The sequence below is a fragment of the Canis lupus genome, chromosome 21 (genome assembly GCF_048164855.1).
Source record: "Canis lupus baileyi chromosome 21, mCanLup2.hap1, whole genome shotgun sequence".
NCBI classification, from domain to species: domain Eukaryota; kingdom Metazoa; phylum Chordata; class Mammalia; order Carnivora; family Canidae; genus Canis; species Canis lupus.
The window spans coordinates 32281675-32307089 of record NC_132858.1 but is presented as its reverse complement, the minus strand read 5'-3'; the positions used below and the strand labels follow the sequence as shown (position 1 = coordinate 32307089).

Sequence of the window (25415 nt, the reverse complement as noted above, 5' to 3'; positions counted from 1 at the left end):
GAACCTGAAAACACTAAAAGTATTTGATGAGTAATTATCAGTGAAAAATCCTAGAGTAAAAGCCTTTCAAAATTGTAAGTACTTTTCTGTGCAAAAGCGTACAACCATCAGGCTTTGTTTTTAGTTGCCTTTTCTATATTTTCTGTATTTTTCAATATAGAAGCATCCATAGAAAAACACCGAGCTCAGTGTCTCTCCTCCATATAAAATATGTGCTCCAAAGGAATCTTGCAGCGATTATGTGAGCCCAACGCTCCCTCAAGTACTTTAAGCGTGTGGCTGCCCCGCGCGGCCGCGGCACCCGGGTCAGTGGGCGCCGCTCTGGGGGCCGGTCCTGCTCCCCTGGGCGGGCGGCCACGGGGCTCCTGCCGGGGCCCCCGCGCCCGCCCCGCTCCTCCTGCTGGTGCTCCTCCCCCCCCGCTCCCACTCCTCCTGCTGGTGCTCGCCCCTCCTGCTCCCGCTCCTCCTGCTTGTGCTCCCGCTCCCTGCTCCCGCTCCTCCTGCTGGTGCTCCCCACCCCCCCCCCCCCCGCTCTTGCACGCACACTCTCGTGCTGTTATAGATAGATAGATAGATGGATGGATGATAGATAAAGTAAGCAAAGCATCAATGCCTTTTATTACCGGAACAGAAACGGAGTCCGGGCAAGGCCTGCCGCGGCCTCCGCAGAGCAGCCCGCCCGCCAGGTAGCCCGCGAGTCCGGAGCGCGAGCTCAGGCCTGCACGCTCCCCGCCCAGGGTCTCGGCTCCCACCCTAAGGAGGCGGCTCTTGGCCTGGGAGCTCGAGCTCTCCGGGCCCCCGCCCCTGCCTCCCCCGCCCCCCGGGCCCTCCTGCCCCCTCCCGCCCCCTCCCCCGCCCCGGGGCGCTGTCCTCGCGCAGCCGCCGAGCCCCGGGTCCAGGCCCCGCCGCCCTCGGGTCTCCGGGGCCGAAGCAGGGCGGGCGGCTGAGCGGAGGCACCACTCGGGGCCGCGTCCACACCCGCCGCCTGGCCCGCGGACTCCTTGGGGCGGTGAGGACCTCTGTCCCTGATCGTCGTCACAGACGTCATGAACAAGTTCATCAAAATCTACAGGTCCTCTTAGGTGAAGGCGTCACAGCAGACGGAAGGCGGAGGCGCTGGGAGTCCCCGACGTTCCGCAGTCAAAAGCGCGGGGACGCGCGCCCTTGACGACCCTTCACGTGCGGCCCTCCGAGCCGTGCTAGGAGTCCTGGGAGCCGTCACCTCCACAAGGACTACACGCTTGTTATTTGACCAGGTACAGAGCCTAATGGATGTATCTTAATCTCCTCTTCTGTTAAAGTAAGACTCGCATTTCCTTTATCCCTTCTCAGTTCTGAAATAGTAATGTAATAATTATGTATAACTTATAAATCTGAGGTTAATTGTTCACAATTAACCTCTCTTTTCCTGGATTAAGTGACCCGTAGTTTCCATCCAAATCAGTGGTTCTGAAACCTTGTTACATTACATTTACCTGAGGAGCTCCTACAAAAGCAAAACAAAACAAAACAAGGGCACCTGGGTGGCTCACTGGTGAGCATTTGCCTTTGGCTCGGGTCATGATCCCAGGACCCCCGCAAGGAGCCTGCTTCTCCCTCCGCCTGTCTCTGTTGTGTCTCTTTGTGTCTCTGTTGAATAAATAAATAAAATCTTAAAAAAAAAAAAAAAACACTCATGCCCATGACACAACCCAGGAATTCCGGTGTAATATGATTGAGTGGGAATTGAGCATCACCATTGTTTAAAAACCTCCTAGGTGATTTTAATGAACTGTCAGGATTGAGAACCAGTGAATCCAGTGTGTACAATCCAGTGCATATAATCTTATAAATTTTTTGGTTGCAAATATACAATGATACCAACAGACGTGTCAAATAAAGGAATGTGATTATCTTATGCATTTGAATAGTCCAGGGATGGCTTTGAGTTCAACATGACAAGGACTTAAAAAATGTGCCCAAGGCTTGCCTCTGATCTTTTAGCTCTGTGTGGGTGCCGTTCTCAGTGTGACCACATGAGCACAAAATAACTGCAAGCAACTCTAGGAGTGCACCTGCATTCCTCCTCATTCATATCCAATAAAAAGAGAACATCTCCCCCCGACCCCCCCACCCCCATGTATTGAAGATAATACTGTTTTTCACTTTAGTCATATTCCCTTCCCTAAATTAATCTCTGTGGTCAAAACCATGAAATGTATGCTGCTTGCCTCAGGCCTAAATGCTACGGTTTACCCAAGAAATAGGAGTAAAAATAGCCCCCTGTAAATGCAGGTGAACAAAATTTGGCATTCTGATTCCATGAAACCAGACTGCAGAGCCTTTATACAGTATTCACATTTGTAATTAATAGGGGTTAACATTTATCTGTTATATGCTGTGATATATATATATATATATATATATATAGTAAGTACATCATTCCAAATAGGGAAACAATGATATTACAATATGCAACGATTATATGTTATTGTACTCAGAGTGTGAACACTAAATACTCAATAACATAAAGGTAAATCCAATAAAATTGATTTGCCTCTTTGGCTATCGGTAAAATATATTCAGAAAATTCATAAAAAGGAAAAAAAGCCCTGTGGAACTATTTTATGATCCTTTCCAAATACTAATTATAGCTGGTACCATATGTAGTTTAAAATAAACCCCAAACGACTGCTGATGGACTGTTATAATGGAATTCTCAAAGTAGAAATAATCAGGAAAATAAAAAATCAGAGTTTGACATGCATGCTGTTTAATAATGTGCACAATTGGCAGCTTTCAAATTGTTTTACTACGTGAATCTAAGTAAGAAAATTATAGATAATTTTGACAGCTATAAACTCCACAAACATGGCTTAAAGAGAATGTAAATGTATGAATAATCAGGATACAAGAATCCACTAAACTGGTAGATTTCATTGTTCCCAACATAAACACATCCTACAATTATTTCAATTGATTTTAATCTAGGCTTCATTTACACAGGTCTAGCAAAATTATAGTTATGTTTTATGTAAGTTTAATTACATATTATATAGAGAGATCTTCCTATGCCCAGGTATACATTTCCAGTGATCATCTTAAATTAAAATTATTTTTTCAGCAAGGAAATGAATATTATGTTTTTGTGTGTGTGTGTTGGCTCTGGCAAATGAGAGGTAGGTGATATAAGAATCTGATATACTTATGAATGTTCTAAAATTTTAAAGTTATACTTATCTATTCTACCGTTTTTAAAATGTCAAACATAATTTACCTACTTTGAATTTAATGAGAACACAATATTCATAAATTATATCATTGAATATTTAATTAAAAATGGATTTCTAGTCTATTTCTTAATCAAAGATTTAAAATGTTAACGAGTGCTAAGATGACTAAATAATTTATAAGGACTCTATAAAACAGTAGAAATGGTAATTAAATAAAATAAGAAAAATTAAATGTATTACAAGATGGAAATGAAACTCTAAAGTGATAAAGAGGAAAAAACTGAGAGAGAAAACTAGTCAAAGCAATAGAGTATGGTAGAAATAGGCTCTCATACATTTTAAAATTTCACAGGGAGAGTTTTCAGAAACATTATAATTTTTTTAAAGATTTTATTTATTTATTCATGAGAGACACACAGATCCCGGGTCTCCAGGACCAGGCCCTGGCAATAAACCGCTGAGCCACCTGGGCTGCCCTAATTTTTAAAATCTAAATTCAACTGGGGCACCTGGGTGGCTCAGTTGGTTACGCCTCCAACTCTTGGTTTCGACTCAGGCCATGATTGCAGCATCTAGGATTGAACCTGGTGTGGGACTCTGTGCTGGGCCTGGAACCTGCTTAAGACTCCCTCTTGGGGCACCTGGGTGGCTCAGCTGGTTAAGCATTGGATTCAGCTTCAGCTTATGTCATGATCTCAGGGTCCTGGGATAGAGCCCAGCAGGGAGTCTCTCTCTCTCTGTCTGTCCCACCCCTCACTCACACACTCTCAAATAGTAAATCTTTAAAAAAAAGGAAAAAAAATAATCTCTCTTCTTTTCCCTATGCCCCCCTCTTTTTCTCTCTCTCCTTCTCTAAAAACGAAACAAAACAAACAGACTCACTGTGAACAATTAACCTCAGATTTAAAAATAATTAAATCTAAGTTCAAGTACTTTCAACTTCATGCATTCTTCCAAACTTTCACAATTAGGCTGATGAAATGATAGATCAGAAATACGATTATTAATGGTGTTCATTTATTGAACATTTTACTGAGTGCCTAATACGTGCTAGGGGCTCTACTAGGCAATAAGGATAGTGTTGAAAAAAGTAAAAACACACTAAAAATATCTTAGTACCTGGAGTTTATGCTGTAGTGAAGGAGTCAGACAAAAGAAAAATAAGTCAATTCTATGTATATGATGTGACAAGTATAAAAGAAAAGGTTTAGCATAGGAGGAAAATATTAAAATGGATATTATAGAGTTATATGGTAAGGCCTGAAAAGGTGACATTTGATTCAAGACCTAAAAGTAAGGAGATAAATTATATGGGTATTATTATGGACTGAAATTTTGTGACCCCACAAATTTATATGTTGAAGCCGTAGACCCCAAAGTAATGGTATTTGGAAGTGAGGCCTTTGAGAGGAAATTATATGCAGTTATGAGTTGAGGCTCTGGTCCCATTAAGTCAGTGCCTATATAAGAAGAGATACAGAAAGCTTGCTTGCTCTCTGTCTGCAATGGAGGCCAAAGTCAGGAGGTGTTCACCTGCAAGCCAGGAAGAGAGCTCCCACCAGGAACCAAGTCAGCTGGCACCTTGATTGTGGACTTCCCGGCCTCCAAACTGTGAGAAGTAAATTTCTGTTTCTTAAGCCACCCTATCTGTGATATTTTGTTATGACAGCCCGAGCTGACTCATATAGATACCACCCAGAGCTTGCAGCATAGTACATCACCGCCGTAGGGGGAGTGGGCCTGGTGTGCTCGTGTTTGTGGAACGAAGAGATGCATTTGATTAGATGTATGATCAGATGTGTGGGAACAAAGAGTGGAGTGATGGAGAGTGAGTTCACAGAGTAATTTGGAACCTTATCATGTACACCCTGGTAGTCATAGAAAAACATTGGCTTCCACTCTGAGTGAAATGGGACATCAAGGAGGGTTTTGAGCAGAGTGGTATATTTTTAAAATATTAAGTAGAATTCTCTCATGAAACTACTTGGGTTTGAAGATTTATTTTACAGGTGATTTTTACATGCAAATTTCAATGTTATCAATAATTATAGGGCTATTGAAACCACCCATTTCATATTAGATGAGTTGTGGTAGTTTATACTTTTTGAGGAGTTGGTTCATTTCATCTGAGTTATCCAATTAATGTGTGTAGAGTTGTTCAGAGTATACACTTATCCTTTGTTATCTGTAGTGTGTCTGCAATGATACCCCTATTTCATTCCAGAGGTGAGTAATGATGACTTCTCCCTTTTTCTTATGTTCATGTTGGCAGTGTTTTGCCCATTAAAGCAATCTTTTCAAAGAACCAGCTCTTTGATTTATTGATTTTCTCTATTACGGGCTGGGGGGTCAATTTCATTCATTTCTGTTCCTCATTATTTCCTTCCTTCTGCTTGCATTGGGTTTATTTTGCTCCTTTTCTAGTTTCTAGTTTCTTGGGAGGTAAAATTGTTAGGGACTTTTTCTCTTCTTCTATTGTTAGCACTATTTTAGCCATATCGTACAGATTTTTATTTTTATTCTGTTCAATATATTCTTTAAAGACTTTTTTGAGGGTGCAGTTTCAGGTTTACAACAAAATTGAAAGGAAGGTACCGAGGTTTCCCACATGTCTCATGCCCACAAACTGGCATAGCCTCCACCACCAGAATGATGATCATTTTATCATAAATAAGCGTACACTGATACATCACTGTCTCCCAAAGTCCATAATATACCTTAGGGTTCATTCTTGGTGTTGTACATTAGATGAGTTTGGACAAATTTATGCTCAAAATATTAAATATATCTTGAGACAATCTAAAAATTGATTACACTCTGTATGACTTATTTTCTTTTAAAGTTTATTTATGTCTCCATCCCTTCCTACCTCAAGCTGATACTAAAAATGCAATTCTCTCATCTCACAGAAGAAAGCTCATCCGTGGAGAATCTTCCTCCATAGCAAAGGAAGCACACATTTCCATATGCCCCAAACTGCTCCAGACTCACAGTACATACTTTCAGGGTGTGTTGAAATATACGCTGAAATGCCACAACTACTGTAGGAGGAACTATGAATACAACTAAAAAGAAGAAATAAAGGATTTTCTCCCATTCAAAATGTAGCAACAAATGTGAGGGTAATTTTTTCCAGAGTTGGGAAAGGCTTGAATCTTTACAGTGGAAATGGAGGACCCATAGCCCAAACATTTTGCTGGGTGAAGCAGTGCATGGAAAGAATCTACTGCAACATAGAGAAAAACAGATTTTTAAAAGTATCTTGATGTAACAGAAGTTAGCAATCAAAATAAGCTTCACTGGTGATTTGTGTGATTTGGGGACTGCAGCTGCCCATCCTGCCAACTAACCCAGGAAAGGTAGCCCAGCTGTTTCCAGTGAAGAACTGCAACAATGGGAATTCTGTTCTCTGGGAGACAGGAGGATTAGCTGCCAATGATCCCAGTTGTGTGTAGGACCACACACAACTCAATTCAAACAAAAACCCAAAGTACAGCATTTGAGTGCCATGATATTTGTAAAATTCTGAGCTAATCCCCTAAAGGAATATACCATTCATGAAATAATTACAAATAAAGTGGTAACACTAAATAGTCTTTTCGGAAAAATGACTTAAGAACTGTTCACTGGTCTCTAAGTTGTTTAAATAGCCACCCATTTTATTATCTACATTGCTTATAAAATATATTGACTTTCCCCCCTCCCCGACAATATGTCTAGAAGTAAAAATTATAGGAACAATGGCTGCTTCGTTTGATGGCAGTCCACGGGCGTGCCGGACTCATTCTTCATTATATGGTTAGCCTTCCCTTTGAACGTTCATTTTTCCTCTTCTGTTACTATTTACGAAAATAAAATTTGACTCTATTTTAATTAATAAAATGCCTTTTTAAAGGATACTTGTCTCTTTTTGGAAAGAACCACATGCCTCAATCTTTAAAAATGGAAAATGAACAATGCCAAAGAGGGAAAGTCTGATCTTTGGTTTGTTATATACTTGGTTCAAGTGCTTCCATGGTTCTCCATGACCCATTGGAGAAAACTCAAGCCTTTTCAGGGCTCAAGAGTTCTCATTCCCACATCTCGTCCTCAGTCACATATCCAACTGCTCCCTGCTTTTCCCCCTATAATTTGGAAAAGTAACTGAATTTTCAGCTTTCCATAATTGTCATTTTTATAAATTCCTCTGTGGTTTGTCAGATGTAATGTTCTCTGCCAGTAACAAATGCCTTTCTGCAAACTTCAATCCACCTAGCAAACATTTTTAAAGATCCAGCTCAAATTTCACTGTAAGTAGCCTTTCTTGAGTAATTTCATGGAGAGATCCTGTACCATCACTTATGTTTTTACATACTTTTATAATAGTCCTATCACACTGTATTACAGTGGATTGTTTATGACAGTATCTCTGCCCAGGGAGTTGTGAGCTCTTTGAAGACAAGTGTTCGTGAAATTAAAATCTATTTTCCTAGGACCTTAAGTTAATTGCTTGCTCTACTATAGACATTAAGTAAATATTTCTTATAGTTATGAAAAACAATGTGCCAATGACTAAAATTTTTTGTGCTTTGGTACCAACCAACCACAGGGTGCTGTCTCTCAGCCTACAGCCTGCCCTAACCCTGCACTTGTAATTAGGACTTAAAGCAGAAGACGGTCATGTCTGTTGGTTGACTTAGCCCCTGGCCAAAAGTGGAAAGCTCAGCGAAGAACTGCTTCAAAGCATCTTCTTGTTCCACTGCCCACACCCCCTTGTAATACTGTCCTAACAACAACAGCAAACTACCAAGCAAACAAGAAAACCAGAAAGGGAAAACTATTGCTAAAAACCCAAACCACACATTTGTTTTTGTTTTTTGTACACTGTTAAGCTGTGGGTGAACAATGCCAGAGTATGTTATTACTGGTCCTTTTCTCCAGGGCATTATTCCTTTTATGCAAACATTACAGTTTTATTAACAGTCAAAATAGTTTAGAGATGTGTACAAAAACATATCTCCCATACATATTTAATTCCACCTTCTAAAGTAACCAGGATTATCAATTTGGTATCTATCCCCATATATTTGTTTTTAATGTGGGTAGAATATATTTGGAATGTGCTGTTTGTTCTTTAATGATATCGAGATCCAACATGATTTTGCATCCTTCTTTTTTAGATTTCACTTTTCTCTTCCTTTTCAAATTCTGACCAAAGTCAGAAACATGTCAACACTAGCATTCCTAGAGGGTAGCTAATGTTTGATGACTTTCTTCCTCCCTCACTAAAGACTGAATGTGACACCTATTTTGTCCCACTTTGCAGCCCTTCAGTCAATGAGGAAATTAAATAGGATTATGACTTCTACACTTCAAAGGATGTCATTTTACACAATAACAACTTGCAACACCAAGACAAGTCTGATTAGGTTCTCTCTCTGTCTCCTCCCATTTCCCCGTTTCTCTCTCTCTCTCTCTCTCTCTCTCTCTCCTTTTTTTTTCTCTCTCCTTTTCATGCATATGCAAACACACATGCCTACCTAGAGGCAGAAGCAATGCCTCAACTCTGAAGTTCATTCTTTGTCCATTTTCAAATTTCTTCAAAAGTGGTTCTACTCAAGATTTGATTTAGTGAAGCAGAAATTACTAATTCATTCAGCACGGGGATAATGCTTTCCTGCGTTACCTCTAACAAGTGACATTTCGTACACTCTAAGTGCCAAATAATTATTAGTTGAAATGAATGAATAAATCTCACACTACATCCATCCTGTTTTAGCTTTCCTTATACATTATGAAGTCCATGGTATTCTGGTAAACATTATTTATTTTCTTCCTTTGATGGTGGTCATTGCTTAAAATATTTCTAATGAAGCCATCTTAATGCCATTCTCAAAGCTATATAGTTTATAATTGAAATTTAAATTTTACTCTGACATTTTGTCAGGAAGAACTTTATAAATATTTATATTTGACACAAAATTTAAAATAACACCTGAGAAGAACAGCAAGTGGAAATTGCAGATCCATGGTAGTAGTGATGGTAGTGGGACAGTAGAGGTGTTTTTTCACTCAAGGAGAAATATACAGGATTGAAAGATGTTTATTTTCAGTTTATGTTCAGTCTTCTCATTTTTCCTTATGATTATACTCTCATATTTAGATTTCCTTTCTGTAAGTCTATTTTATCTTTTACCACTCTCTATATTCTAAAATGCTCCATTCTGCTTTCCATCCATTCTGCTATTTTTTATTCTTCCCTAAATACATATAAGATTTTTAAAAATAGCAATACTGTCTTATAAAAAATAAATTAAACAATTACCTAACACCCCTGTTTCATAACATAACAGACATGTCTATCAATTTCTTTCTTTTTATGTATATTTTTGTCTTTGTAATCCAACTAAAGGTGGCAGTAGAGAACATAAAGAGATTTATTCATTTTTCTAAAATTTCATTTTATAGTTGAGGAAACTAAGAGCCCAAAATGCCAAATATCTTATCGACAGTTATACAGCTAGTTTGAGCAGATCCTGGCCTACAGATATGTCTACTGACAGTCAGTCTGTGTTCTTTCCACTACACTTCATTATCTTTCAAATAAATCCAGTATTTTCCCACAATCACTTAACTTGGTGCCATGGCATAGGTTGGTATTAAGTTAATATTATATATTTATTATAAAAAGAAAATAAATTATTGCCATCTTATTAAAAGTAGAATACAAAAGTGATACTTTAAGCGGTATGTGTTTCTAATAATAAAAAACTATGATATTGATAGCTTTATGTTTTGTAAAAGAATAACCTGACATTTAATAACTTCAATTAATACTTTTCAACTGCCAGACTAATACTAACTAGTTTGTCATGGAGTTTCTAAATTATGGCCACAAAATAATAATAGTTCCTGTTAAACATGAAGGAAAGTAATAAGATACTTTAAACATGTCCTCATAACGTGCAATGGAAAGAACCACACACATACAGTAATGGTTCTAAATTAATGCTCAGAGGTGCACTAAAAGTATTTTTATTATATAAAGCTCCAAACACTGGAGCAAAAGAGAAGTCAACTATAAAAGTAGATGATGTTTGTTATAGTTACCATTGGCATTTTTGAAATTATCTAAATATTCTAAGCTATCTAAAAGAAGTGATTTACTTTATCATTTACTATACTGATGAGTATGTCAAGGATTTTATTCTAAATATTTTTTCCAATAGTATGGCCTAATCACTCCTTCTGTAAACACACTTATTTGCTTCCATGACCTTTATTGCTAAATTATCTAAGTTTATTGGAGGATTTAGCAGGGCTGTTAGCTTCTTGGGAAGAAGGAGATGTTGCAGCAGAGAACTAGTTAGAGCTATAATAGTTAATAAAAAAATTAGTCGTAAAATTTCTATAAGAACTTGACTCTAACTTTAAAGTCTTAGAAAGGGTTGCTTCTCCTTTCAAAATTTTAGAGGAAGAACCAAGTTCTTACTGAAATTTCAGGCACACGCACACATACATATACATGCACGTATGTATGTGTGTACGTGTGTATGTATGTATGATGCTAATAGCGGCCGACCTGGATGGCAGCCCTAGAGCACAGCAAAGCCACCGTTCCCTTCTGCTGTTCTCTGCTATGTCCTTGCCTGTAACATCCCCAATGCTTTACACATTCTCAGCAACTGTTTTGACCTTGCCCTTTGCCTTTTAAATCATAGCCTGCACGTAAGTATTAGTGAGGACCACTAAAAACCAGAATTTTTTTACGCTTTAAAAAATTAAATCACTTAAATTACACATAAGCAAAGTGCAGGTTTGGTGTATAGTTAGTTGATATTAATGAGTTCACAGAAAATTGTGCCAAGAAACATTTGCCAGAAAAAAGGAAATATGGAAGGGGATAATTTAAATATATATTGTAACCTCATCCAGACACTGAGGTGTCTTTTTCTGATTTAATAGTAAGAAATCTACGCCACTAGCCTAAGAAGTATTTTGATAGAGACTTACTGCAATTTGTAAAATTATGTGGCTTTATAGATAGATTGAAAAAAATTTCTTTGCTGTATACCTTTATTTGAGCATTTTACAATGTGGAGTACAAAATATTTATCATAGACACTCAATAACTCCTTGACTTAATAAAAATAACGTGACAGTTTCTTTAATTCAGTACAGTGTAGGAATAATTCTACATATAAAAAACAAATGTTTCTTAAAGCATTTTTGTAAGAGGAAAGTGAAAATTCTAAACAATTAAGTTTCTTCATTCAGTTATTCAGCAGAGGTACCTCAACAATTAGACTGGAAAAGTCGAAGTTCAACGCTCTTCAAATTGATGTTTACATCCTTTGAGAATGGGACAGGGCTCCTACTTGCTGGAAAGCTGCTTAAGTTTGGATTTGGGGTTCAAGTAGAAGAAATGTTCACTTATTTGAGGGTATTCTGTGAAAACTGACAACATAGTCACATACCATCTCAATTCATAATACTACTGGTAAGAGCGACCCTTACTTGTTTCTTCCTACCTGCTGATCACCATGTTAACTGTTCATTTAGGATTATCTCATTTAATGTGCATAACTCTTAATAAGAATGTTTTTCATGAGAAAAATTGAAATCAATTTTGTCATATGATTTCACATATGAGAAAACTGAGACTCATAGGGTATGTAAGGCAAGATCATATGCTGAGTGACAACAAAGGACTGTGATCACAGATCTCATAAACTCCCAATAGTAGTGTTTAATAAGAGGTAAAATAGAGGTGGAAGCATTAAAACCACTAAAACACACACTGAATAGAAAAATAAGGCTACAATTTGTGATTATTTTAGAATATGTGAAGAAGAATAAAATTAATTCAATTGAGATGCCTGGGTGGCTCAGCGGTTTAGCGCCTGCCTTTGGCCCAGGGCGTGATCCTGGAGACCCAAGATCGAGTCCCACATTGGGCTCCCTGCAGGGAGCCTGCTTCTCCCTCTGCCTGTGTCTCTGCCTCTCTCTCTCTCTCTCTCTCTCTCACTCTCTCTGTGTCTCTCATGAATAAATAAATAAAATCTTTAAAGAAAATTAATTTAATCACTCCAATTAATTCCAATATTAATGAGGGATGATTCCATTAAAAGAGGGGTGATCATGTCCCCTTTCCATGTGTCCTGTCTAGCTGTCTGTTCAATTCTGCTCTAATGGCTTTGGTTCCTCACAGTGAGAACTACCTCATCATACTGCAGTTTCCATTTATGTGGATTTATAATATTAATTAAACGACTTAAATTTTTAGAGGATAAATCCTTGTGATATAGGGATATAAAATATTTCATTTATATAGGAATTTTTTGATCTTACACTAATAAAAGCTATTATTATCTTTTTGAATAGAAAAGTACAAAGAATTTTCAAGCTTATCAAGTACAGAATCATAATTACTAAAATAATAATTTTTTGAAGTCCAAAGTTACAACAGTCATCCCTTGTCTAAAAAAATTATGCAACTGTTAAGATGCAAACATACTCTTTATACACCACTGTGTAATATATAGATTTCTACATTACTCTCAAAGATTCTATATGCACTTTAGCAAATCCAGATAAGAACTTGAAAATGTGCATCTTTTCATTCCTTTGTTATTACTCTCTTTCTCACAGAAAAACTAATATAGAGGCACCTGGGTTGTTTAGTGGTTGAGCATCCGCCTTCAGCCCAGGGCGTGATCCTGGGGTCCTGAGATCAAGTCGCACATGTAGTTCCTACAGGGAGCCTGCTTCTCCTTCTGCCTATTTCTCTGCCCCTCTGTCTCTCTCATGAATAATTTTAAAAATCTTAAAAAAAAAAGAGAAACTAATATAAATTATTATGTCTGGGGCCTTGTAAGGAGCCAGTCACTCTTTAGAGAAGGTAGCTCTACCAGTAGAGCAGCTTATATTCTTACCAATTCTAGATGGCAGCAATCATTAAACCATTATGCAGAAGTTATTAGAAATGTTACACAATGGTAAGTATACACATAGATCCTTAGATATACTTATCTTTTTTTTTTCAACCACTTCAACCATTTTTTTATTGATAATACTTATCTATAACCAATTTACATTCATCCATTATAGATCACTTTCTAAAGTTCTCAGCCCACCAAAATAATTACACATCTATTTCACTCAGCAATGATTTTCCAACAATGACTAGCTGGTTTTGTGCTTCGTTAAGCATTCCCTCCTGTTTCTATTCTTCATATTTTGGCAACTAAGCTTTACAAGTTGACATATGGAATTTACAATCAAAACTACCTCAAACGAGCTCTTTCAGTAAACTTTAATGAGGAATGATGCAATCCAAGAAGTACAAAAACATCTTGGACTCATTTCTTTTTCTTTTTCAGAAAATTATCAAAATACCAGCATTTAATGTGATTATAATTCTTTTACTGCCATAATTGAAATTAATTAACAGACAATAATAATTTCCAGGAACGCCTGGGTGGCTCAGGGTTTGAGCATCTGCCTTCGGCTCAGGGAGTGATCCCGGGGTCCTGGTATCGAGTCCCACATCGGGCTTCCTGCATGGAGCCTGCTTCTCCCTCTGCCTGTGTCTCTGCCTCTCTGTGTGTGTCTTTCATGAATAAATAAATAAAATATTTTTAAAAATAATAATTTCCAGACAGAAACATTGGGCCAGAAAGATATACTAACACTGATACACAAGTGTTTCCATACTGGATAGTAAGATGATTAAAAATCACTGGTACCATGTTAGTGCTTATATTCCAATTTGATGCAATGGAGGATATATTACTTATTTTGGACTTTAATGGTGTTATAATATGTTTGTTTTTCTTGAATGTCCACAAGAGAAAGACCAAGAAATTGGTTGGGTTTTGTTTTGTTTTGTTTTGTTTTTTATCAGGGCAACTCAATTCATTCACAGTACAGGTAAAATGCATAAGTACACATAAATATTCACTTACACACATGGTTGAAAACTGTTGAGTTGAAAGAGGAAGAGAGAGAGGAAAAAAAAAGAGAGCACAAGCCATGAGTATCACTGCTTATATTTTGGAACACTATGCATCAGAATAGAATAAGACCTCAGTTCCATGCATTTCAAACACACATCTCAATTAAAAAATTGAGAATTTATAGAAAAATCAATTTCTTCAAATATGAAATCCACAGAAACAAGCCACGTATTGAGAAAAAATTTTTGAAAGACACATTTCTGATAAAGGACTTGGATCTAAAATTTTAAGAATTCAATAATAAGAACACTAACAACTAAAACAACTCTCTGAGTACCAAAAAAAGATACAAAGATGACAAATAAGTACATGAAAAGATGATCAATATGATTTGTCACAGGGAATTACAAATTTTCAAATTTTTCAAAAATGAGGTATCTCTACACAACAATTAAAATGGCTAAAATCTAAAACACTGATCATTTCAAATGGAGCAAGAGGAACTCTCATTCAGTGCTAGTGAGATTGAAAAATGGCATAGCTCCCCTGGAAAACAGTTTGGCTGTTTCCTACAAAGTTAGACATAGTCTTATCTTAATATTCTGTAATTGCACTCCTGGGTACACAAATAAAATGGCACAAAAATCTGCACATGAATGTTTCTAACAGCTTATTTACAATTTCCCAAAACTGAAAGAGCCAAGATGCCCTTCAACAGATGAATGAATAAACTGTGTTACATACATCTTTATAGGGGATAAATAAATTTTTATTTAGCAACAAAAAATAATTATCAAGTAATTAACATTCATAGTTGTATCTTAAATGCCTATTGTAAATTGAAAGTGAAAAACAAGGGAATTATTTTTAGGATGGTGAAACTATTCTCCGTAGCACTGTCATTGTGGATATATGACATTATGCATTTGTCAAAATCAATGGAACTTTACAGCACAAAGAGTGAACCTAAATGTATACAAGTAAAAACAATTAGGAGGCTGGGTATATCTTAGGATGGAGCACAGAGTATGACAAAACTATCTAACTATCTTACGAAAACCTCACTAAAGAAATTTGGGAGAATGTACTGACATAGGTAACTCTGGAGATGAATGGAGTCTTTATGAATAAAAGAAAAGAAAGGCACTGCATTCTAACTGATAAGCATATTTCCCACAGTTAATACGGGTTAGAAATTTGTATACTGTTACACACACACACACACACACACACACACACAGCAATTAGGTAGAGCTGGGAAATGGTATTAGCTAATCGTGGATAGAAAAAGGGGAGAAGAAAATGGCTACTACATTAAAGAGAGGGGTCTGTCTCCTGAAGAGGAGGAAGAAAACTGCAGGGGAGGGAGAGCAAGGATGCCACCGTCTCTCTACTTTGGAATGAGATGAGATTTCGAAGCATGTGATTGACCACATATCCCAAGTCATGAGTCTGGGGAAATGATTAACGTACACATGTGACAGAAGGAACATATCCAATTATAGGCATGGCTGAGGTGACTATGCTATGCCAATTTCCTCTAGGACAAGCCACTGTCTGTCCCGAGAAGCAGAACTGTAAGCGAAGAAGTTAGGCATAGCACCTGTTACAGTAAAGCGAGATGCTGAGGATCCAGGAGGTGGCCGTGAGGAGTAAGAGGAAACCTGCAAACTACAGGCCTCCTATTACATGCTTCTGTTAAAAAGCAGTGGTGGTGACAAGTTAACAAAATAGATTAGAGTAATTTCATCGTTAATTTTTCCCCTAAATTTAAGGTATCCTTCGGGGGTTCCTCAGGTTATGAGTGGCATTATAATATTTCGGTTGTATTGGGGCTTTGTATTGAAATGACTGGGTTCAAAAACTTGCTCCATATAAGTCTAATCATCTGTAAATGGAAATAATGGGGAAAATACTGAGAAATCTATCATAGATTTCTTAAGAGAATTAAAAACGCATATATTAATAACAGTTTGGGCTTCCTAGGATTATTGTAAGAATTACATGTGTTGATAATATATAAAACACCTCGAACTTGGCCTTGCACATTTAAGGACTACATACTACTTACTATTATTTTTATTCTTATCATCATCATGATCATCTCATCATCTCCTGAACTATCACTTTACTACCTGCAGTCCAGGTTTTATGCTGCCAGGCTTTCCTTCATTCTGACACCAAAGTAACCATTTAGAAAGGCAATGCTGGTCCCACTATGTGCCAGTTTAAATTATCCAGAAAATACTAATTTACTTCAGTGAAATAAAAATGTGTTTACGTGGCGTATTAGGCCATTCATGATCTATCTATCGTGCAAGCATCAATTCAGATTCATATCCTACCTCTTGCAACATGCATCTTCAAAGTTAGCCACAGTTAGCTTGTTCCTACCCTCTAAAACCTGCTATATTTCATGTTCCCTTTGAGTCCAGGACAATGCTGCACTCTGCCTAGAAAGATCTCCTTCAGCTGCTGGACCTCATTCTCATTCAAGACTCTCTCGGGATATCACTTTTCAGGAAGCCTTTTTATTCCTTTTCTATTTTGGCATCAGTGTGTGCACCCAGGCTTATATAGCATCACATGCATATGCCTCTGATACAGTTCTTATAATACAACACTGTATTGTTCTTTTCATTCATCTGTGCTTAGTAGATACTTAATGTATATTTAGGGGTAAAACAAAGAATGAGTGTCATGATCTGAGGTCAGAATAATAATATAGAATAAAAAAACCACATGTCTATGAAGGATTCAGGTTTTATAGAGCCTCAAAATGTCTTTGAAATCCTCCAAATTCAGTGTGAAAAAAAAGCACGATTATGTAATTATGGAGTGGGTTTTTTCTTAAGATGTTATTTATGTATTTATTATTTTAGAGAGAGAGAGAATATGCAAGCAGGAGGAAGGGCAAGGGAGAGAATCTTGAGCAGACTCTGTGCCAAGTGCAGCAGATGAGCCACTCACGCAACCCTGGAATGTTTTTTGTTTTTGCTTTTTATCAACCTAGATTTTAAAAAAAGTAAATGGATAGCTTTTGATGAGACCTAGACTTCTTACTGCCAGAGTGGGAGGTTATATATAAATAAGGAGCATAGGCTAGAATGTTCCATATGGTAACGGATTACAATTGGAAACCTCAGTATTAATTCATGTTTAGCTTAATATGGACACAGATGACTACATGTAGAAATATTCACAGGTATATGTATATGCACGTGTTAGTATACACATCTGTAGCTCCTCACTGTCTCATAGGAGAGGGTGTAGAAGGAACACCAGCTCAGCAGCAGTGAATACGCTTGGCAACCATATTTTGTTTTGCAATATCCTTCTCCAATAAAAGAAACATGAGATACCTACAGAAATGACTAATTCTAGGAGTGGGGTAGGAAATACACAAGATGAGTCCTCTTGTACTGCCAGAAAGAAAATGCTAAAAACAAAACAAAACAAACAAACCAAAACATATACACGATGATGGGAGTATCTCCAAGGGACACCGGGGCCATCTAACCAATACTCTCTTTGATTTTTGCCGTGTATAAGCATACATACGGGTGTGTATTTGTGACGCAACATAAAGAGCTGGAAGTCATCAAATATGAAATGTCTTATAAAAACCTTAATTTCCTAAGAAACTGTTCCAAATCTGTGTTTTCTTTAAATATAGCCTGTGCCTGAGTATTTCCATCAGAAGGAGGTATTATGTCAGACCGTATGCAATTTTAAAGGAGGTCTCCTATAAATAATTTCAACTTTTACCCAACTTCCATTCTCCACAGTTCCCAGCCCTACATGAGATTGACACAATTATTTAAAACAAATTTCTTTTATTATTTTTTTAAATTTTTATTTATTTATTCATGAGAGATACAAGGAGAGGGGCAGAGACACAGGCAGAGGGACAAGCATGCTCCCTGCCGAGAGCCTGATGTGGGACTTGATCCCGGGACCTCAGGATCATGCCCTGGGCCGAAGGCAGGCGCTCAACCGCTGAGCCACCCACCTCCTTAAAACAAATTTCAATCCACAAGGAATAAATTATTCAAAATAATATATTTAAAGCAACTTTCTAGAAACTTGTAGAATAAGATTAGCTAGATAAATCATCTGTCTGTGTTTAGCTTAGTTTACATTAAACTTTTTTTTCCTGTTAAAAAAAGAATTTATAGTAAAAGAAGCACCTCACCATACTGCATACAAAGGTAACTTAGTTGCTTAGTCTGAACTGTGCTTTGGGGGTCCTGTTTAACATTTAAAAATAAGCAAGATTTATTACCCCAGGTCTAACTCATTCTCAGGACAAATCTCCTCCAGCTATTTAGATATTTCTAAGTAGTTTCAATTTGCATTTAACAATTTTCCCATTTAGCAATGGAAGTATGAGCACGATTATTTTGTTCACAATATAAAGTCTAATTATATGATTAAATGATTATACCCTACAAAAATTTTAAAGCCCCAACTATGAAAAACCTGTACTCTTAGAGCTTCGGTTTCGGTGACCATAATTCTGTTGCATGCATAAAATATTCTCTTAAGAAATACAATAGCATAACTCTGAATGCAATTAGAATTTTATTGCCGTCTGTAAGGTAAAATAGTGACTTAAAAGTCAGATCAAATTTCTATAATATCTAGAGCTACAAAAATACCAGTCTGGAAAAATAGGCTTTATTCTCCAATTCATACTAAGATCATATTTCTGCAAGGACAAAATGTCCTATTGCTATAAGTTTACAAACTTCTGAATTATTGAAATATATTTTAAGAGACTGTTGAAGGGCAAAAAGGAAGTTTTCTGGTTTTACTACAAAAATGGAAGAAGGATCGCTGCTTTTTCAATCAAACGAAGTGGCACAGCAGGGAAGATATTTCAGGCAAGAGAGCTTATCTGAAGAAACAGCTCTCTGATTAGAGCAGTAGTGATAAATCAGCCACCAACGTTCTCTAGTGTAGAGCCCGGGCTTAGTCACTCCAACCAATGGAATCCCCGTTAGACTTGAACTAGTAGCTGATGGTACAGCGAAAGGGAATTTCGGAATCCACAGTTTAAGGTGTATGTGAGTATTTCATTTCGTTTTCTTCAGCTTTTTAAACATAGTTTCTTCCCAGAACTTTTCAACAAAGGATTTAAAGTTCATTCAAGCACACCATAATATTTGATTATAAATATTTATAGACTTCTTGTTTTTCATATAAGTGATTGACAGCATAAATCCTCATTCTCTGAACAGTTTTTCCAACAGAACCCAAGTGATCTTCTAACAGAAAATGTTAAGTTAACCACAGAAAAACTTTTGGTTAGGCCAAAAATGTCAGGCCACACCTACACATACAAAGAGAAATCAAAATTCAGAAAATTAACCAGTTAGTTCAGATATCATCCTCTAGGGGAAATATTGTTTAATTGCCTAACAAAGTATTTATTTTACTTCATTAACACCTGGGCAAGAAAAAAAAATGAGAAGAAAAGTGTTCTTTTCATCAGTGTGAGATTTATTTGTAAGAAATAAGGAGATATGGTGAAATCTGTAACTATGTCTCACGAAATATAAGCAAAACTGACTTGTTTACTTGATTTTGCTCTTAGAATGCTTAATATGAGAGGTTAAAAGTTATGATTTTTCCCTTGTTTTATTTTAACTTCTCACTGATTTATAGTTATCCATTAACAAGTCTGAGACTGTTCCTCCATCGAAAAGTCAAAAGATCGAACTAGGAGCGCTGCAGAAGAGTAAGCCCCCCTCACTCGGTGTCTCTGCCCGCCTAGTGCAGAACCCACAAATCACACCAGCTCTCCTGCCCCATCGCCTGAGACCGGTTCAATTTAACCGATGACGAGTTCAGTTTTCCAAGTGAAATAAAATCTTGATAGAAACGCGGTCACAATATTTATATATTAGAAAGTAACGCTTTGCAAACTGCAGAAGCAAGCTGTGGCGGGGCACGGGGAGAGCAGGCGGGTCCCGGCCCACGGGGGACGGAGGACAGCAGGCCCTGAGGCTGGCAGGCAGGGCTCTGAAGGAGAAAATTCACTCCAAAGCGTGGCGGAAAAGAATAAAATTCGCCAGCAGTGGTACACTCTCCTTTCTTTACCACGGCCTTCGCTTGCACTGTGAGCTGTAAGGTACCAGTGGCTTCTGACCGATTGGGCCGCCTGGCCTGGTGTCTGAAATCCTATGACTAGAGGGACTGAACAGCTACTTAGCACAGGATACACCGAGGACGCATTGTGCAATTTAAAGACACTTAAGTAACTTATATAAGTCTTGAATTGGATGTAAAAAGTTATCATTCTTCATTATTTGTCCTCGCCTTCCCTGGAAGAGCTTTATTCATCTCCACAAAATGCAGGTACTTGTGCTACGTTCTCTCGGCAGCTGTATTCTTTCAGATACAATAGAAGGGCTCTGCGTGGGATGGTCAACGAAACAGGAGCTTAACTAACGTGTGTCTGGCTTGAACAGGGGTTCTAAAAACCACTGATTGGTGTTTCTACTGGATCCTTGCTTTTGTGGTGGTTGTTTTTTCCCTCTGTTATGAGAACATTATGTCCCAAGGAGAAGCTGATCTCGCAACTTCGTTTCTGAAATGAAGGCACAAGAACAGAAGAGCTTCACACACCTCCTCCAACCTATGGTCAAATATAACCTGAGTATTGCTGTAGGCCTCTAATATTCTGGGATTGCTTGTCTCTGCCATATAATCTAACAGAAGCTTTCAAAACAATAGATTCCTCTGTTGGGTTAAGGGTTGGAACCAATCTTCATGGAAGATTTTTCCCAAGTTGAGCTTCCAAATGAAAGAGCACCCAGCTGACACCTTGATATGGCCCTTGTGAGATCCGGAATAGAGAACCCAGTTTAAACATTCTGGAATACTGTATGGACTTTTAATAAATTATCGCATAGCTAACTTTATGGTATTTGGTTATGTAGCAAAGGAAAAAGTAATCTTATTTCACAAAGCAGCCCAGTTTAACACAGCTGATTATTCTCATCACCCTCAGTAAACATTTTTTTTTTAACTTGGCTTGCGTGTCACCAAACTCTTGGCTTTATTCCTACCTCACCTTGGCTATTTCCCCTCAATCTACTGACTCCATCCTTCTTTTCATTCATGACTTTTAATATAGACACATTGTAGGCTCAGTATCTATTTATCTTAGTATATCAACCCATTCTCAGTAATCACACCCATTTCATTTTATAAACAAAAAAGAAAAACCTCTATACCTTTCTTTTCATCTGCAGTCTTCTGTTCAAACACCTCCTAAAAGATATCTCAAACAACATAACCAAGCGCACCTAGGATCTTATTGCCATAATCTGTTCTACCCACAATCATTCCTACCTTAGAGTAGGTTCATTTTTCCAGGTGTGTAAGTAGGCAACTTTAGAGTCATCTTTGATTCCTACCTGCTCCAAGTCTAAGACATCAGCAAATATATTGAAAACATATCTACACACTATTTCTCATCTCCTCCACTGTCACCATTTCCCTATGGATGACTGTATCAATTTCTTAACTGGGTTCTTGCTCTGATCTTGTCAACTCCATAGTCTATTTTTGAAACATCCAGAGTAATCCTTTCTAAAGGAATTAAATTACACCACTCCTATACTCACAACTTTTAATAGTTCCCAATTTTTCTAAAATCTAAGTCTTTACAGTGGCTCACAATATTTTCCAAGATCTGGTCCCATGGTAGCTCTATGACCCCATCAACCTCTACTCTATCACTTGTTCACTTTATCTGGCCACAGTGCCTTCCTACTGGTCCTCATACATGTCAGGTGCACACTTAGGGTTCTTACACTAATTGGTTTCTCAGATTGGAAGACTCTTGCACTAGGGAGCTATATGGCAAATTTCCCTATATCCTTTAAGTCTATGCTTAAAGATAACTTTCTCAATATGTCTACCTGGACCACCATTTTGAAAATTACAACAGGTTTACTGCATGACATAGAAATTTTTCCAGGAGTTACTGGCTGTCTTCTCTTCAGTGGAAAGAGCTGCCAATTTTTTTTTAACTTATTTTAAAATCTAGTAATCTAATCAACGCAGGATTCTAGCATTGTCATTTGTTTTAAATCTAAACAGCTGTCACTCAAGATCAGATGATTTGATTCTTTCCCCTGTATGACCTTGCTCATACCAAGTCAGAGTTTGAGGGTGTAGACAATGTTCAATTTTGAATTTTTGACACACTTGAATATCTGGCAAATAAGATAAACTTAATATAAATTGAATAAGCCACTCTATGAGGTACTGTCAGGACATCCAGTTGGAAACATCTAGTAAATGAATGGGTATATACTTCTGGAGTTCTGGAGTATAAACTTACCATCATTTTTGAATCTGTGAATATGAAAGGCCTTTTTATCCCCAGCTTTCCTGGGGTATGATTGACAATCAAAAATTGTACACATTGTATGTTGTACAATGTGACGTTTTAGGGTTTTCTTAGATGTACAAGGTAATGTAATATATATTAATCTATATATTAAATATAGATTATAATATAATGATTGTATGTATATATAATGTATAGTATGTACTATTACATATTATATGTAATAGATATACATATATGGTACAAGACATTTTTTAAGGAAGAGTTAGATGGAAAGACAAGAAAGAAGAAAGTAATACCAAAATTGAACGGATGAATGGGGGGAAGAATTCTCGAAAGATCACTGACAAGGTGAAGTCTTAAGAACATCCAGGAAAGAATGGAAATATATATATGTTATGTACAGTGAATATATATACATATAGTTAATATACATGTACAGTTACATATGTATATTAATATTTATGCATAGTTAATACATATAGTTATATATAATTAACACATGTTTAGTTAATAGTTTTATATAGTTTATATATATGTTAGTTAATAGTGATTTTAAGGAGCAAATGGTAGTCATATGAGAAAAATATTATAGCAGCTAAATGAGACAGATATTGAATGTTTTATCATATATGGCAGAGAATGTCACCGGTAATTATGTAGTGCTGATTCCCCAGGAACAGAAATCAAGTCCCATATTTGCATGCAAAAGGATTATTATTATAGGAAAAAAGTACCTGTTAGGTGTCAGGGATTAAACAAAAGGAGATGCTGAACCACAGTGTGATTGAATGTAGGCAACATTTTCATGAATCCTAAAAATGGTATGTCTCTTCATAGTTCCCCACCTTGAAGCAAGGAAGACTGGTCTACACCAGGCCCTACTTCTACAGGTCATAGAGATAGGAAGCCTCTGTAGAGAAGGTGTGATGTTGGGGTCAGGTAGCTCTGAGTTCCTTTTTCACTGAAGACAATTTCCCTCAGTGAGAGGGACTCACTTCACAGTTCTCTGCTGCCAGTTCTACCAGAACTTGGGAAAACCAGGGCCTCAGCCCTGAAGGGGAGATCAGGATGCCCTAGAGCATCCTACCAAAACAATGATTTTGCAAACTTTGCCATACATCAGAATCACCTAGAGGGTTTTTTAAGACAAAAATTCCTGGGCCTATTCTGATTCAGAATCATATCTAGGGTTGGACCTGAGAATTTTCATTTTCACCATGTCCCAGGTGATACCCATGCTGATACTGCTGTTTTAGGAGCCACACATTGAGAACAAATGTACTGCAGTAATAATTGCAAGCATATGAGAGGAATTACAGGCCAAAAATTGAGACGGATTTCTAGGTTGTTTTAAAACTGAAAAAGATTGAGCATTGAATGTGATGAAGTCATCTCACCATTGATAATTTCCCCAAAACAACTCTAATCCTCACGCCAATCTCAAACCTGTTGTTATTTTGGCTCCTGCACTCAGTAAATGGTACCACTCAGCTGTTCAAGTGAAAAGTAGTGGTCATCTTTTATTATCCTCTTTCCATTTCCTTCCATAGCAATCCATGGTTGAATTTTGCAGGATAAACCTCGAAAACATATCCCAAATCAACTGACTTCTTCATCTCTCCTGTTCCCACCATCATGCTGCAGTAACTACTCTTTCTTGCCTAGATTCTTGCAATATTTCCCTCAAGATTTCTCAGCTTCTACTGATGCCCTTACAACATTTTCTCTCACTGCGAACACAATGATCTTTCAAAACTATACATCAATTTGTGTAAGTCCTCTGCTTAAAATGTTTCATTGCCTTCCCTTAGTAATTAAAGTTTAAACTTATATCAGCTCGCATGGCCATACTGCCTATGATCTTTCTCTCAACTATAATTATTTCTTTCCTTACTCAAAGCTTTCCCTTCCGCCTAGTTTCTTTGTGCCTATATTGAATTTGGGGCCACTGGGAACTTACTATGACTTAGCTAGAAAATCTGTCTGCTAACTTTACCAACAAAGCAAACATTAGATCGAAACTTGGCAAGTAGTAACAATTGATGAGTTCATGAAATGAAATATATGCTAAACAGGACACTAACTTTTGTGTTTATTTTTGCTTTTTGCAGACTTAAATATTTTTCTTGGCTCACAGGATGACTCAAGTATCCAGATTTAAATGGATGGAAAGAGAGGAATATGGGAAGAAACAAAAAAAGTGGAGGAAGAAGTAACCAGGATTTGAGGGAGCACTGACAGCTCAATGTCCAGTGGTTGGTACAGTGCTGCTCATAAGGGAATTTAAGTGGGACCATCTGGAGCTGTGAGAAGGGCTATAAGATGGTATTTTTATATATGTAGATCAGAGTCTAGGATAATATGATTTTATTATAAAATGTCTTTTCAGGGCTGGACTTGTGTTCTGAAAAAAGAAAATTTGCTCCACCCTACTTCGTGATCTTGTGGAATATTTCTAAACAGCCTGACCACCAGCACATCTGTCCCCTTGCTGGCTTTTAGATCAGTAGACCAGAATGTAATAAATCCTTCAAGACTAAAGTATGCTGGGTTAATCTATGGCAATGCAGTGTGTCACCATAGAATATAAGTTTACTAACATATTATAGGCCTCTTCTGAGGTTAAAAAAACCTGGATTCCTTCAAGTCATCATCCAGAGAAAGATTTATTCTTGGTACAGTGAAACTTATGTGACTGCACTTTTCTTAGCTATAATTATGAACATTCAAGTTTACTTTTATAATGTACTTTTATATCTCCAAATTTGAGAAGTTTCACATAATGGTGGATCAGCTAATTTAATTTTTTTATCGTTTATTACACACGGGGAAAAAACACTCTTCTAAAATAACTTCTTCAAAAGCAGAGCATTTTATTACAGACTAGAAATAAAT

The 25415-nt window shown here is 37.3% G+C and overlaps 1 long non-coding RNA gene across 1 annotated transcript; it reads left to right on the top strand.

Moving 5' to 3' along the window:
• Positions 1-1036: 1036 nt before the first annotated feature.
• Positions 1037-25061, top strand: LOC140613509 (uncharacterized). The gene is made up of 4 exons (XR_012014507.1): positions 1037-1256; positions 24186-24291; positions 24632-24775; positions 24910-25061. It is a non-coding gene; the product is annotated as an uncharacterized lncRNA (long non-coding RNA).
• Positions 25062-25415: the final 354 nt, after the last annotated feature.